The sequence below is a fragment of the Ranitomeya variabilis genome, chromosome 3 (assembly GCF_051348905.1).
Source record: "Ranitomeya variabilis isolate aRanVar5 chromosome 3, aRanVar5.hap1, whole genome shotgun sequence".
NCBI lineage: Eukaryota > Metazoa > Chordata > Amphibia > Anura > Dendrobatidae > Ranitomeya > Ranitomeya variabilis.
In genome coordinates, this window is record NC_135234.1 from 251658104 (window position 1) to 251672451 (window position 14348).

Consider the following 14348-nt stretch of genomic DNA (forward strand, 5'->3'; position numbering starts at 1 on the left):
TTTCCTTATCTCCTTATATTAACCCCTGGACGACCGCCGATACGCCTTTTAACGGCTGTGGCTAAGGGGGCCTTATTTCTCAGCACGGCTTTTTAGCGGTCTGCAGAAATAAGGGTATAGCGCCGCCAGACGGCTGCAATTCCTGCGGGTGTCATCTGTATATGGCATCTGACACCCTGCAGTATTGGACCCTATGATAATAATAATCTTTATTTTTATATAGCGCTAACATATTTCGAAGCACTATACAGTTTTGCACACATTATCATCGTTGTCCCCGATGGGGCTCACAATCTAAATTGCCTACCACTATGGCTTTGGAATGTGGGAGGGAACTTGAATACCCAGAGGAAACCCACGCAAACACGGGGAGAACATGCAAACTCCTTACAAATGTTGTCCTTGGTGGGATTTGAACTCAGGACTCCAGCACTGCAAGGCTTCAGTGCTAACCACTGAGCCACCGTGCTGGAACCCCAAGGTCCGTGTGATGACCCCAAGGTAAGGTGGCCTGTGAGATCCAGCCATAATGACTCACTGACTGCTCTCTTGCATTCAGGTATGGACTGGGGCTGAAATTCAGTCCTGGCATTTGAAATCACTCAGGCCCATGTTGTCCCCGTCCCCATGAACCAGACGGGATATATTACTAATATTACCCTGGATGGAGGAAAGGAAGATTTACTACAAGACCAATATTTCTAATGATTCCCGTGTCCTGCTGGGGTAAGTGGCGGAGTCAGCGACTTTGTGCTCCATCACAACTCTAAGGCTGGGGTCACACATGCGTGTTTTACGTACGTAAGAGCGCAAAAACTACGTACGTAAAACTCGCATTACATACGGCACAATGCTTCTCAATGGGGCTGCTCCTATCAGCCGTATATTACGGTTCAGTATTATACGGCTTTCTACGGCCGTACAAAATCGCAGCATGCTGCGTTTGTCAGCGTATTGCGCAAATAATACGCCAATGAAAGTCTATGGGGGCGAGAAAAATACGGATTCCACACGGACCAGCAGTGTGACTTGCGAGAAATACGCAGCGCTGTTAGTGAAAAGTCGGTAATTCAATTGCCGGCTTTTCATTTCTCCTGCACAAACCCGACAGGATATGAGACGTGGTTTACATACAGTAAACCATCTCATATCCCCTTTTTTTTTGCATATTCCACACTACTAATGTTAGTAGTGTGTATGTGCAAAATTTCAGCGCTGTAGCTGCTGAAATAAAGGGTTAAATGGCGGAAAAAATTGGCGTGGGCTCCCGCGCAATTTTCTCCGCCAGAGCGGTAAAGCCAGTGACTGAGGGCAGATATTAATAGCCAGGAGAGGGTCCATGGTTATTGGCCCCCCCGTGGCTACAAACATCTGCCCCCAGCCACCCCAGAAAAGGCACATCTGGAAGATGCGCCTATTCTGGCACTTGGCCACTCTCTTCCCACTCCCTGTAGCGGTGGGATATGGGGTAATGAAGGGTTAATGCCACCTTGCTATTGGAAGGTGACATTAAGCCAGATTAATGATGGAGAGGCGTCAATTATGACACCTATCCATTATTAATCCAATTGTAGGAAAGGGTTAAAAAACACACACACATGATTGAAAAGTATTTTAATGAAATAAACACAGCGGTTGTTGTAATAATTTATTGTTCTCTCAAATCCATTTGCAGTCCCTCGCTTGGCAACATAATAAACGCACAAGATACATACCTTCTGATGTACTGTCAGGTCCAACGATGTAATCCATCTGAAGGGGTTAACTAATATTACAGGCAGGAGCCCTGCTAAATGCAGCTGTGCTCCGTGCCTGTAATCCCCGGCGAATGAATGAAATGTAGGTCATTGACCTACATTTCATTCATTCGCGGTGATGCGCCCCCTGGTGGATGTCCTCATATGACCTGGAGCGTGGGAAAAAGTTCCCAGGCTGCAGTTCATGAGAACATCCACCAGAGGGCGCCTCACCGCGAATGAATGAAATGTAGGTCAATGACCTACATTTCATTCATTCGCCGGGGATTACAGGCACGGAGCACAGCTGCATTTAGCAGGGCTCCTGCCTGTAATATTAGTTAACCCCTTCAGATGGATTACATCGTTGGACCTGACAGTACATCAGAAGGTATGTATCTTGTGCGTTTATTATGTTGCCAAGCGAGGGACTGCAAATGGATTTGAGAGAACAATAAATTATTACAACAACCGCTGTGTTTATTTCATTAAAATACTTTTCAATCATGTGTGTGTGTGTGTGTTTTTTAACCCTTTCCTACAATTGGATTAATAATGGAGAGGTGTCATAATTGACGCCTCTCCATTATTAATCTGGCTTAATGTCACCTTTCAATAGCAAGGTGGCATTAACCCTTCATTACCCCATATCCCACCGCTACAGGGAGTGGGAAGAGAGTGGCCAAGTGCCAGAATAGGCGCATCTTCCAGATGTGCCTTTTCTGGGGTGGCTGGGGGCAGATGTTTTTAGCCACGGGGGGGCCAATAACCATGGACCCTCTCCTGGCTATTAATATCTGCCCTCAGTCACTGGCTTTACCATTCTGGCGGAGAAAATTGCGCGGGAGCCCACGCCAATTTTTTCCGCCATTTAACCCTTTATTTTAGCAGCTACAGCGCAGAAATTTTGCACATACACACTACTAACATTAGTAGTGTGGAATATGCAAAAAAAAGGGGGATATGAGATGGTTTACTGTATGTAAACCATGTCTCATATCCTGTCGGGTTTGTGCAGGAGAAATGAAAAGCCGGCAATTGAATTACCGGCTGTTCACAGATATCGCGCTGATTGAAATCTAAATACAGAATATATATATATGTGTCACAATGACATATATATATATATATATATACACTGTATATATGTTTTCCCGAACATTTGAGCACATAAATCCATTAGATGTCGGTTTTGCAAGCCTGCGCGAAAATCTCGCAGTACGGATGCCATACGGATTACATACGGAGGATGCCATGCGCAAAATACGCTGACACACCCTGACTACGGATCACTATTTTGGGAACATTTCTCCGTATTACGGCCGTAGTACGGACGTATAATACGTGGCGTATTGTCTTACGCCATGTGTGACTCCAGCCTTAAAGGGAACCTGTCACCACGTTTTTGGAAGATGGGATAAAAATAGCGTTAAATAGGGGCAGAGGTGGGCATTACATTAGTGTGTTTGTTATGCGTTTATTACCCACCTAAGTTGCCGAAATACCTTTGCAAAGTCTCCGTTTTCGCCTGTCAATCAGGCTGGTCTGGTCAAAAGGGCGTGTTGTCTTCCCCCAGATTTTGCGTAGTTTTCCGTTGGTGGCGTAGTGGTGTGCGCATGCCCAAGGTCCCGAATCCTCTGCCAGGGGATTTAAAAGAGCGCGCTGTTCGTTATTTCATTGGTGATCGGTGGGCGCGGCCATCCTCCTTTGGCCGCGCGTGCGCAGAAGCGGCGCTCTGCTGGCCGCGGCGCTCTGCTGGCCGCGGCTTCAGGAAAATGGCCGCGGGATGCCGCGCGTGCGCAGATGGATATCGCGGCGGCCATTTTCCTGAAGCCGCGGCCAGCAGAGCGCCGCGGCCAGCAGAGCGCCGCGGCCAGCAGAGCGCCGCTTCTGCGCACGCGCGGCCAAAGGAAGATGGCCGCGCCCACCGATCACCAATGAAATAATGAACAGCGCGCTCTTTTAAATCCCCTGGCAGAGGATTCGGGACCTTGGGCATGCGCACACCACTACGCCACCAACGGAAAACTACGCAAAATCTGGGGGAAGACAACACGCCCTTTTGACCAGACCAGCCTGATTGACAGGCGAAAACGGAGACTTTGCAAAGGTATTTCGGCAACTTAGGTGGGTAATAAACGCATAACAAACACACTAATGTAATGCCCACCTCTGCCCCTATTTAACGCTATTTTTATCCCATCTTCCAAAAACGTGGTGACAGGTTCCCTTTAACAGTATGGGTATCTTGAGAACCCCAATTCTGTTAGCAACGTAGCAGACAAGGCGGCCCATGACTAGACAGGCCCTTCTGGCATTTGCCAGATGGCCAGTCCGGCCCTGCCTGCATTGCTGTATATGAGTACAGCAGTATATGAGACCAGTGATCAAAATAAAAATTATACATGTTCCACAGTGAAAAAGTGTAAAAACGTGAAAAAAAAATGCAGCATAAAACAAAAAAAATACACATAATTTGTATCGCCGCGTCAGGTAAATCCCGCTCTATAAAACTGGCACATTATTTATTCAGTTTGGCGAAAGATGTAAAAAAAATAAAATAAAAACCACCCCAAAAATGTCAGTTTCATCATAGCGACTCACACAAAAGTGAATAAAAAGTGTTCAAAAAGTCATATGTAAAATAAATTGTATGAATGAAAACTGCAAATGGTCCTGCAAAATACAAGCCCTCATATGGCTCATTCTGCAGAAAAAATAGAAAAGTTACAGCTCTAAGAATATGACAATGCAAAAAGAAATTCATTTTGCTAAAACATTGTTTTCAGTCTGTAAAATAGAAAGCATAAAAAACCAATACAAATCTGGTATCTCTGTAATTGTACTGATCCGACGAACAAATTGTTTTTATTATTTTTATGGCACGGTGAATGGTGCAATAAATAAGAATAAAAGCAATAACTGAATTGCTGGTTTTTATTCATTCTCTGTTTGAAAAGTCTGAATAAGAAGTGATAAAAAAATATTATGTACCCCAAAATGGAACCAACAAAATCTGCAACTCATCTTGCAAAAAATAAGCCCTCATACAGCTCTGTTCACCAAAAACAAAAAGGTTACATTTCTCAGAATATGGCAACAAAAAAAACGACTTTTTATATTTTTACTATGTGATAGCAGCAAAACCTAAAAAAAAAATATAAATCTGTAATCACAGCAACCCAAAGAATAAATCACTTATTCTGTATGCTGAGCCGCGCAAACGTAAAAATAAGGACTATTCTTGTAATACTATTTATTCATTCTACCTCCCAAAAATCGGAATAAAGCTCAGCTCACATTTATCCTGCGCTCTCCGCTGAACGCTTACTTCGGGATTACTGTGTAAATTCCCCAAAACTGCAATTCAGACGAAACCCCAGACATAACTACTCAATTATGAGGCAGACGGAATGACTTTGGACTAGTCTCTGTTCTGGTGGTGTCCCATCATTTTAGGAGTCATTTTAGCATACAAGTGTTGGCGACCACAGATCTGTGCACAGCTGAAAAGATGGATACCATTAGCGCAGATGCCAAACAGAGTAGAAAGTGTCTCCATCTGCCACATTATGGTGGGTGTTTCCGTTGGGGGTTTCGTTTGAGTCACATTTTTGTGAGATTTCCACGGTAACCCCTAAGGTAAGTTGTAATGCACAGTGTAGGAAAGACTAAGAGCAACATGAAGGGATGAGGGGAAGGGAGCCCAACACTAAGGAAGGGGGGAGTGGAGACCCCTAGGCAAATCTAAAGTCACTGTCTGCCCTAAACGTCCCTATATAGGTTCTGCACCTATTGCCGAGCAGGAAGGACGGGGTGTGCAATAGTTAATCCCCACTTCTACTAAAGACAGCTGGGATAGACGAACAAGGGGAACACTTGCCTTGAGTAGACACAGAGATGTAACACAGACATCCTCCAAACACCAAGTAGGTCTGTCACTGGAACTGTAGGGTGTTCCGACGTTACTGGTAGAACGATGTCTCTGGAAAAGTTACATGGTCCCGTCCCCTCAAATAAAATCAAGTGAATTCTGCGCTCCCAAATGCGAATGCCCCTTCTGATCCCAACTGTGCCTAAACTAGAGTAAAAGGCCACATGTTTGACATTATCATGTGGGGAGAGAGCACCTAATAATTTACGTAGTGTGTGTCACCAGAAGCACAAGGTGGGTACAATGTATGGGGGCGCTATAATATATGGGGGCGCTACACTGTATGGGGACACAGTACTAGACTGTCAGATTTGCAATTCTCCAGAAAAAAAGCATAGCGTGGATGTTACAAAATAGTCACTGCAGTCCTAGATGAATTCACTGAGAGATGCAGTTTCTATAATGGGGTCATTTTGGGGGCTTCCTGCTGTTTTGGCACCTTAGGGGCATCTAACCGTTGTCTACCTGACAAATTTGCAGCAAATACAAAAATTACCCTAAAATGTCACATTTCCACCTCAATGTTCTAAAATTCTGTGTGCTTTGGCATGTCAGGGGCTCTTCAAATTCGACATGGCATTCACAATCTATCCCAGGCAAATAGCGCTCTTTACTTTCCTAGCCCTGACATGTGCCCAAGCGGAAGTTTTTGACAAGATATGGCTTACAAATTATGGAGTCCGTTTTCTCCTATTATCCATTGTGAAAATTGCAAATTTGGGGCTAAAACTAAATTTTTGTGAAAAAAATGAAAATTTTTAATATGACGACCTAATGTTATAAATTTCATCAAAGTCTGCATTCCAAAACGTCACTCCTTCCTTTCCAAGCCCTGCTGTGCACCCAAACTGTGGATTTCCACCACATATGAGGTATCGACGTACTCAGAAGAAATTGAAGAACAAATTTTGGGGTCCATTTTATCCTGTTACCCTTGTGTAAATAAAAAATTGGAGCTAAAAGTACATTTTTGTGGGTAAAATGTGATTTTTTTATTTTCAAAGCTCTACGTTATAAACTTCTGTGAAGCACATCCGTTAATGGGGTCATTTGTGGGGGTTTCCACTGTTTCGGCACAGCATGAGCTCTCAAAAACACGCTGTGATATCCGTTCCCGATTCCAGCCATTTTTGTGTTCCTAAAGTCAAAAGCGCTCCTTCCCTTCTGAAACCTGCCGTGCGCCCAAACAGTAGTATTCTCCCACAAATGAGGCATCAACTACTCAGGAGAAATTACACAACACATTTTAGAGTCCATTTTCTTCTGTTACCTTTTTGAAAATAACACGTTTGGGGCTAAATAATATTTTCGTGACAAAAAGTTAAATGTTAATTTTTTCCTTCCACATTGCTTTAGTTCCTGTGAAGCACCTCAAGTTGATAAGCTTCTTGAATGTGATTTTGAGCACTCTAAGAGTGAAGATTTAAGAATCGTGTCACTTTGGGGTATTTTCTGTTATATAGGCCCCCAAAACCATTTCAAATGTGAGGTGGTTCCTAAAAAAAATGGTTTTGTAAATTTTGTTAGAAAAATGAGAACTCGCTGGCTTCCTAACAAAAAAAATGATGTTTCCAAAATTGTGCTGATGTAAAGTAGCATGCGGTAAATGCTATTTATTAACTATTTTGTGTAACATAACGTTCTGATTTAAGGGCATAGAAATTTAAAGCTTTAAACTTGAGAAATTGTCGCCAAGTTTCCGATATTTTCACAAATAAACAGTCATTTCGAACAAATTTTGCCACTATCGTGAAGTACAATGTCACGAGAAAGCAATCTCAGAATCGGTGGGATCTGTTGAAGGGTTCCAGAGTTATTACCACATACACTGACAGTTGTCTGATTTAAAAAAATCTGTCCTGGTCAGTAAGGTCAAAATTGATTCAGTTACTAAGGGGTTAAAAGTAATCTGACAGGAGAATCCACTCTCCTAAACCATCTATATGGGCATGTAGGTCATGGAATGTTGAATAAACTGATACTCTGACATCTGTGATTCAATGTGTTAATCCAGAGAAATCCACATTTTTCTTAATATGTAAATGAGCCGTCAAGATCTATGGGCCGGACATAGATCTCCCTGAGAATCTGTCTTCAGAGCTTATTTTCAATGAAACAGTTACCAGTGTAAGACTGATTAGAGAGAGCAGACTGTCAGTCATTACATGTCTCACACTGATACTTAAAATACTCTCTGGAGGCAGATTCTCAGGGAGATCTATGTCCGGCCCATAGATCTTAACAGCTCATTTACATATTTAGAAAAAAAAGTGGATTTCTCTGGATTAACAAATTGAATCACGGATATCAGGGTATCAGTTTATTCGACTTTCTATGACCTGCATTTTTATGTAGACACCTTAGAAGAGATGATCCTATTGACAGATTCCCTTTTAACCCCTTCCCGACATGCGCCTTACATGTATAGTGCATGTCTCGTCTCCCCCTTTGATGTGGGCTCTGGCGCTGAGCCCACATCTTTTCCTGCACATGTCGTTTATTTCAGCAGCTGACATGTGCCCCTAACAGCCGCGGGTGGAATCGCCATCCCCCTACAGCTGTTAACCTGTTAAATGCTGCTGTCAATCTCTGACAGGGTATTTAGTACGATCTGGTCTGAAGCGAGTAACTAATCCCGCCCATTGGGGCCCGTGTCACGGGTCTGCTGGTCGCTGATGGGTTGGCATGACAACCCAGGGTCTGCAGGAACTCAGGTTGTCATAGCCAGATAGCTATGAGCAGCGGTCTGCGCTCGTAGGAAGTAAGCATTTCTGCTTCTCAGGGCAGAGCTGCAGCCCTTTCTCTGTACCACAAGTGATCAGATGATCGCAGCTTCTTCTATTAATGGAAGTGTAAAGTAGAAAAAAAAAATTTAAAAAATATTAAAAAATAATTTAAAAAAAGTTTAAATCACCCTTTATTCGCCCCATTCAAAATAAAACAATAATTTAAAAAAATACACATATTTGGTATTGCTGAGTACAGAATCGCCCGATCTATCAATATATAAAAATAATTAATGAATTAATTAATTAATTTTGGATTTTTATTTTCACCACTTATATAAAAAAGAACCTATACATGTTTGGTATGTACAAACTTGTAATGACCTGGGGAATCATAATGGCAGGTACATTTTAGCATTTGATGAACATGGTAAAAAAACAAAACAATTGTGGAATTGTACTTTTTTTTCATGGCACTTGGACATTTTTTCCCGTTTTCCAGTACATGATATGGTAAAACCAATAGTGTCGTTCAAAAGTCCAACTCGTCCCGCAAAAAACAAGCCCTCATATGGCTATATTGATGGAAAAATAAAAAACGTATGGCTCTGAGAAAAAGGGGAGCGAAAAAACAGGAATGTAAAGACGAAAAATGGCCCTGAGGTGAAGGGGATAATAGTGTGTCTCGGTCCTCCTTATAATAATAGTGCCCATTGTGGGCTCCTGATGATAGTGATAATAATAGTGACTGCCTGTTCTTTTTTATTTAGTTAGAAGTAATAATGCCTCTCTGACCCTTTTATAATACTAACAGCAATAATAATAATAATACTAGATGGGTATTTCCTGAAGGAACTACAGATAGTGCTTTGGAATGGTGCCCGGGCTGCCCCTGCAAGACTTTCACACTTGGGTGCCCCTCAGGCGCTGGTTTGGTAGTTGTAGCCCCTCAGGGTTAAGGCCACTCTGGGTCCGATTTGGTGGGCCGGGTCACTCTGGGTCCGATTTGGAGGGCCGGGTCACTCTGGGTCCGATTTGGAGGGCGGCGCCACTCTGGGTCCGATTTGGCGGGCGGCGCCGCTGTATGCTGCGCGGCTCCGCGCTGTATGCTGCGCGGCTCCGCGTTGTATACTGCGCGGCTCTGCGCTGTATACTGCGCGGCTCTGCGCTGTATACTGCGTGGCTCTGCGCTGTATACTGCGGGGCTCTGCGCTGTATACTGCGGGGCTCTGCGCTGTATGCTGCGCAGCTCTGCGCTGTATACTGCGGGGCTCTGCGCTGTATGCTGCGCGGCTCTGCGCTGTATGCTGCGCGGCTCTGCGCTGTATGCTGCGGGGCTCTGCGCTGTATGCTGCGGGGCTCTGCGCTGTATGCTGCGTGGCTCTGCGCTGTATGCTGCGCGGCTCTGCGCTGTATAATGCGCGGCTCTGCGCTGTATGCTGCGTGGCTCTGCGCTGTATAATGCGCGGCTCTGCGCTGTATAATGCGGGGCTCTGCGCTGTATACTGCGGGGCTCTGCGCTGTATACTGCGGGGCTCTGCGCTGTATACTGCGCGGCTCTGCGCTGTATACTGCGGGGCTCTGCTCTGTATGCTGCGCAGCTCCGGGTCCGATTTGGTGGGCGGGTCACTTTAAGAGCTGATATTATCTGGCAAAACTGTCTTGGTGGTGTCATTTAGAGTTCGTAGGTGTTGGCATAGTAACTGGGTCTGAGCTAATCAGCCAGATGGCAGTTGGCAGTTATTTTTAGAAATTGCCTCAGAAATCAGGCCCATTATAAATGTATGGGAAAATTTCCCTATTGAAATGCATTGAGTAATGAGGGGAAAACATTTTTCAAACGCCAATTGCGCCAAAACTACAAATCCGATCGACACGAAAAATACTTAGCACACCTCTTGGGGACGCTGGCTTCGAAATGACACCTCACTGGAGTCTGTGAGTGAAGCGGTTCGGGCCGCATTACGTGCGGACTGAATAATAATAAGAAGAACTAGATGGGTATTTCCTGAAGGAACTACAGATAGTGCTTTGGAATGGTGCCCGGGTTGCCCCAGCAAGACTTTCACACTTGGGTGCCCCTCAGGTGCTGTTTTGGTAGTTGTAGCCACTCTGGGTCCGATTGGGCGGGCGGCGCCACTCCGGGTCCGATTTGGCGGGCGGCGCCACTCCGGGTCCGATTTGGTGAGCGGCGCCACTCCGGGTCCGATTTGGCGGGCGGCGCAACTCTGGCGGGCGGCGCCACTCCGGGTCCGATTTGGCGGGCGGCGCCACTCCGGGTCAGATTTGGCGGGCGGCGCCACTCCGGGTCAGATTTGGCGGGCGGCGCCACTACGGGTCAGATTTGGCGGGCGGCGCCACTCTGGGTCCGATTTGGCAGGCGGCGCCACTCCGGGTCCGATTTGGCGGGCGGCGCCACTCCGGGTCCGATTTGGTGAGCGGCGCCACTCCGGGTCCGATTTGGCGGGCGGCGCAACTCTGGCGGGCGGCGCCACTCCGGGTCCGATTTGGCGGGCGGCGCCACTCCGGGTCAGATTTGGCGGGCGGCGCCACTCCGGGTCAGATTTGGCGGGCGGCGCCACTACGGGTCAGATTTGGCGGGCGGCGCCACTCTGGGTCCGATTTGGCAGGCGGCGCCACTCCGGGTCCGATTTGGCGGGCGGCGCCACTCCGAGTCCGATTTGGCGGGCGGCGCCACTCCGGGTCCGATTTGGCGGGCGGCGCCACTCCGGGTCCGATTTGGTGGCCCGGGTCACTCTGGGTCCGATTTGGTGGGCCGGGTCACTCAGGGTCCGATTTGGTGGGCCGGGTCACTCTGGGTCCGATTTGGTGGGCCGGGTCACTCTGGGTCCGATTTGGTGGGCCGGGTCACTCTGGGTCCGATTTGGTGGGCCGGGTCACTCTGGGTCCGATTTGGTGGGTCGGGTCACTCTGGGTCCGATTTGGTGGGCCGGGTCACTCTGGGTCCGATTTGGTGGCCCGGGTCACTCTGGGTCCGATTTGGTGGCCCGGGTCACTCTGGGTCCGATTTGGTGGCCCGGGTCACTCTGGGTCCGAGTTGGTGGCCCGGGTCACTCTGGGTCCGATTTGGCGGGCGGCGCCACTCTGGGTCCGATTTGGCGGGCGGCGCCACTCTGGGTCCGATTTGGCGGGCGGCGCCACTCTGGGTCCGATTTGGCGGGCGGCGCCACTCTGGGTCCGATTTGGCGGGCGGCGCCACTCTGGGTCCGATTTGGCGGGCGGCGCCACTCTGGGTCAGATTTGGCGGGCGGCGCCACTCTGGGTCCGATTTTGGCGGGCGGCGCCACTCTGGGTCCGATTTTGGCGGGCGGCGCCACTCTGGGTCCGATTTGGCGGGCGGCGCCACTCTGGGTCCGATTTGGCGGGCGGCGCCACTCTGGGTCCGATTTTGGTGGGCGGCGCCACTCTGGGTCCGATTTGGCGGGCGGCGCCACTCTGGGTCCGATTTGGCGGGCGGCGCCACTCTGGGTCCGATTTTGGCGGGCGGCGCCACTCTGGGTCCGATTTTGGCGGGCGGCGCCACTCTGGGTCCGATTTGGCGGGCGGCGCCACTCCGGGTCCGATTTGGTGGCCCGGGTCACTCTGGGTCCGATTTGGTGGGCCGGGTCACTCAGGGTCCGATTTGGTGGGCCGGGTCACTCTGGGTCCGATTTGGTGGGCCGGGTCACTCTGGGTCCGATTTGGTGGGCCGGGTCACTCTGGGTCCGATTTGGTGGGCCGGGTCACTCTGGGTCCGATTTGGTGGGCCGGGTCACTCTGGGTCCGATTTGGTGGGCCGGGTCACTCTGGGTCCGATTTGGTGGCCCGGGTCACTCTGGGTCCGATTTGGTGGCCCGGGTCACTCTGGGTCCGATTTGGTGGCCCGGGTCACTCTGGGTCCGAGTTGGTGGCCCGGGTCACTCTGGGTCCGATTTGGCGGGCGGCGCCACTCTGGGTCCGATTTGGCGGGCGGCGCCACTCTGGGTCCGATTTGGCGGGCGGCGCCACTCTGGGTCCGATTTGGCGGGCGGCGCCACTCTGGGTCCGATTTGGCGGGCGGCGCCACTCTGGGTCCGATTTGGCGGGCGGCGCCACTCTGGGTCCGATTTGGCGGGCGGCGCCACTCTGGGTCAGATTTGGCGGGTGGCGCCACTCTGGGTCCGATTTTGGCGGGCGGCGCCACTCTGGGTCCGATTTTGGCGGGCGGCGCCACTCTGGGTCCGATTTGGCGGGCGGCGCCACTCTGGGTCCGATTTGGCGGGCGGCGCCACTCTGGGTCCGATTTTGGTGGGCGGCGCCACTCTGGGTCCGATTTGGCGGGCGGCGCCACTCTGGGTCCGATTTGGCGGGCGGCGCCACTCTGGGTCCGATTTTGGCGGGCGGCGCCACTCTGGGTCCGATTTTGGCGGGCGGCGCCACTCTGGGTCCGATTTGGCGGGCGGCGCCACTCTGGGTCCGATTTGGCGGGCGGCGCCACTCTGGGTCCGATTTTGGCGGGCGGCGCCACTCTGGGTCCGATTTTGGCGGGCGGCGCCACTCTGGGTCCGATTTTGGCGGGCGGCGCCACTCTGGGTCCGATTTTGGCGGGCGGCGCCACTCTGGGTCCGATTTGGCGGGCGGCGCCACTCTGGGTCCGATTTGGCGGGCGGCGCCACTCTGGGTCCGATTTTGGCGGGCGGCGCCACTCTGGGTCTGATTTTGGCGGGCGGCGCCACTCTGGGTCCGATTTTGGCGGGCGGCGCCACTCCGGGTCCGATTTGGTGGCCCGGGTCACTCTGGGTCCGATTTGGTGGGCCGGGTCACTCAGGGTCCGATTTGGTGGGCCGGGTCACTCTGGGTCCGATTTGGTGGGCCGGGTCACTCTGGGTCCGATTTGGTGGGCCGGGTCACTCTGGGTCCGATTTGGTGGGCCGGGTCACTCTGGGTCCGATTTGGTGGGCCGGGTCACTCTGGGTCCGATTTGGTGGGCCGGGTCACTCTGGGTCCGATTTGGTGGCCCGGGTCACTCTGGGTCCGATTTGGTGGCCCGGGTCACTCTGGGTCCGATTTGGTGGCCCGGGTCACTCTGGGTCCGAGTTGGTGGCCCGGGTCACTCTGGGTCCGATTTGGCGGGCGGCGCCACTCTGGGTCCGATTTGGCGGGCGGCGCTACTCTGGGTCCGATTTGGCGGGCGGCGCCACTATGGGTCCGATTTGGCGGGCGGCGCCACTCTGGGTCCGATTTGGCGGGCGGCGCCACTCTGGGTCCGATTTGGCGGGCGGCGCCACTCTGGGTCCGATTTGGCGGGCGGCGCCACTCTGGGTCAGATTTGGCGGGCGGCGCCACTCTGGGTCCGATTTTGGCGGGCGGCGCCACTCTGGGTCCGATTTTGGCGGGCGGCGCCACTCTGGGTCTGATTTGGCGGGCGGCGCCACTCTGGGTCCGATTTGGCGGGCGGCACCACTCTGGGTCCGATTTTGGTGGGCGGCGCCACTCTGGGTCCGATTTGGCGGGCGGCGCCACTCTGGGTCCGATTTGGCGGGCGGCGCCACTCTGGGTCCGATTTTGGCGGGCGGCGCCACTCTGGGTCCGATTTTGGCGGGCGGCGCCACTCTGGGTCCGATTTGGCGGGCGGCGCCACTCTGGGTCCGATTTGGCGGGCGGCGCCACTCTGGGTCCGATTTTGGCGGGCGGCGCCACTCTGGGTCCGATTTTGGCGGGCGGCGCCACTCTGGGTCCGATTTTGGCGGGCGGCGCCACTCTGGGTCCGATTTTGGAAGGCGGCGCCACTCTGGGTCCGATTTGGCGGGCGGCGCCACTCTGGGTCCGATTTGGCGGGCGGCGCCACTCTGGGTCCGATTTTGGCGGGCGGCGCCACTCTGGGTCTGATTTTGGCGGGCGGCGCCACTCTGGGTCCGATTTTGGCGGGCGGCGCCACTCTGGGTCCGATTTTGGCGGGCGGCGCCACTCTGG

At 51.1% G+C, this 14348-nt stretch overlaps 1 protein-coding gene across 1 annotated transcript in view; it reads left to right on the forward strand.

The window, feature by feature from the left end:
• The window catches only part of CSRP1 (cysteine and glycine rich protein 1), a 178309-nt gene that overhangs the window by 147562 nt on the left and 16399 nt on the right, over positions 1 to 14348 (forward strand). The window lies entirely within an intron of this gene.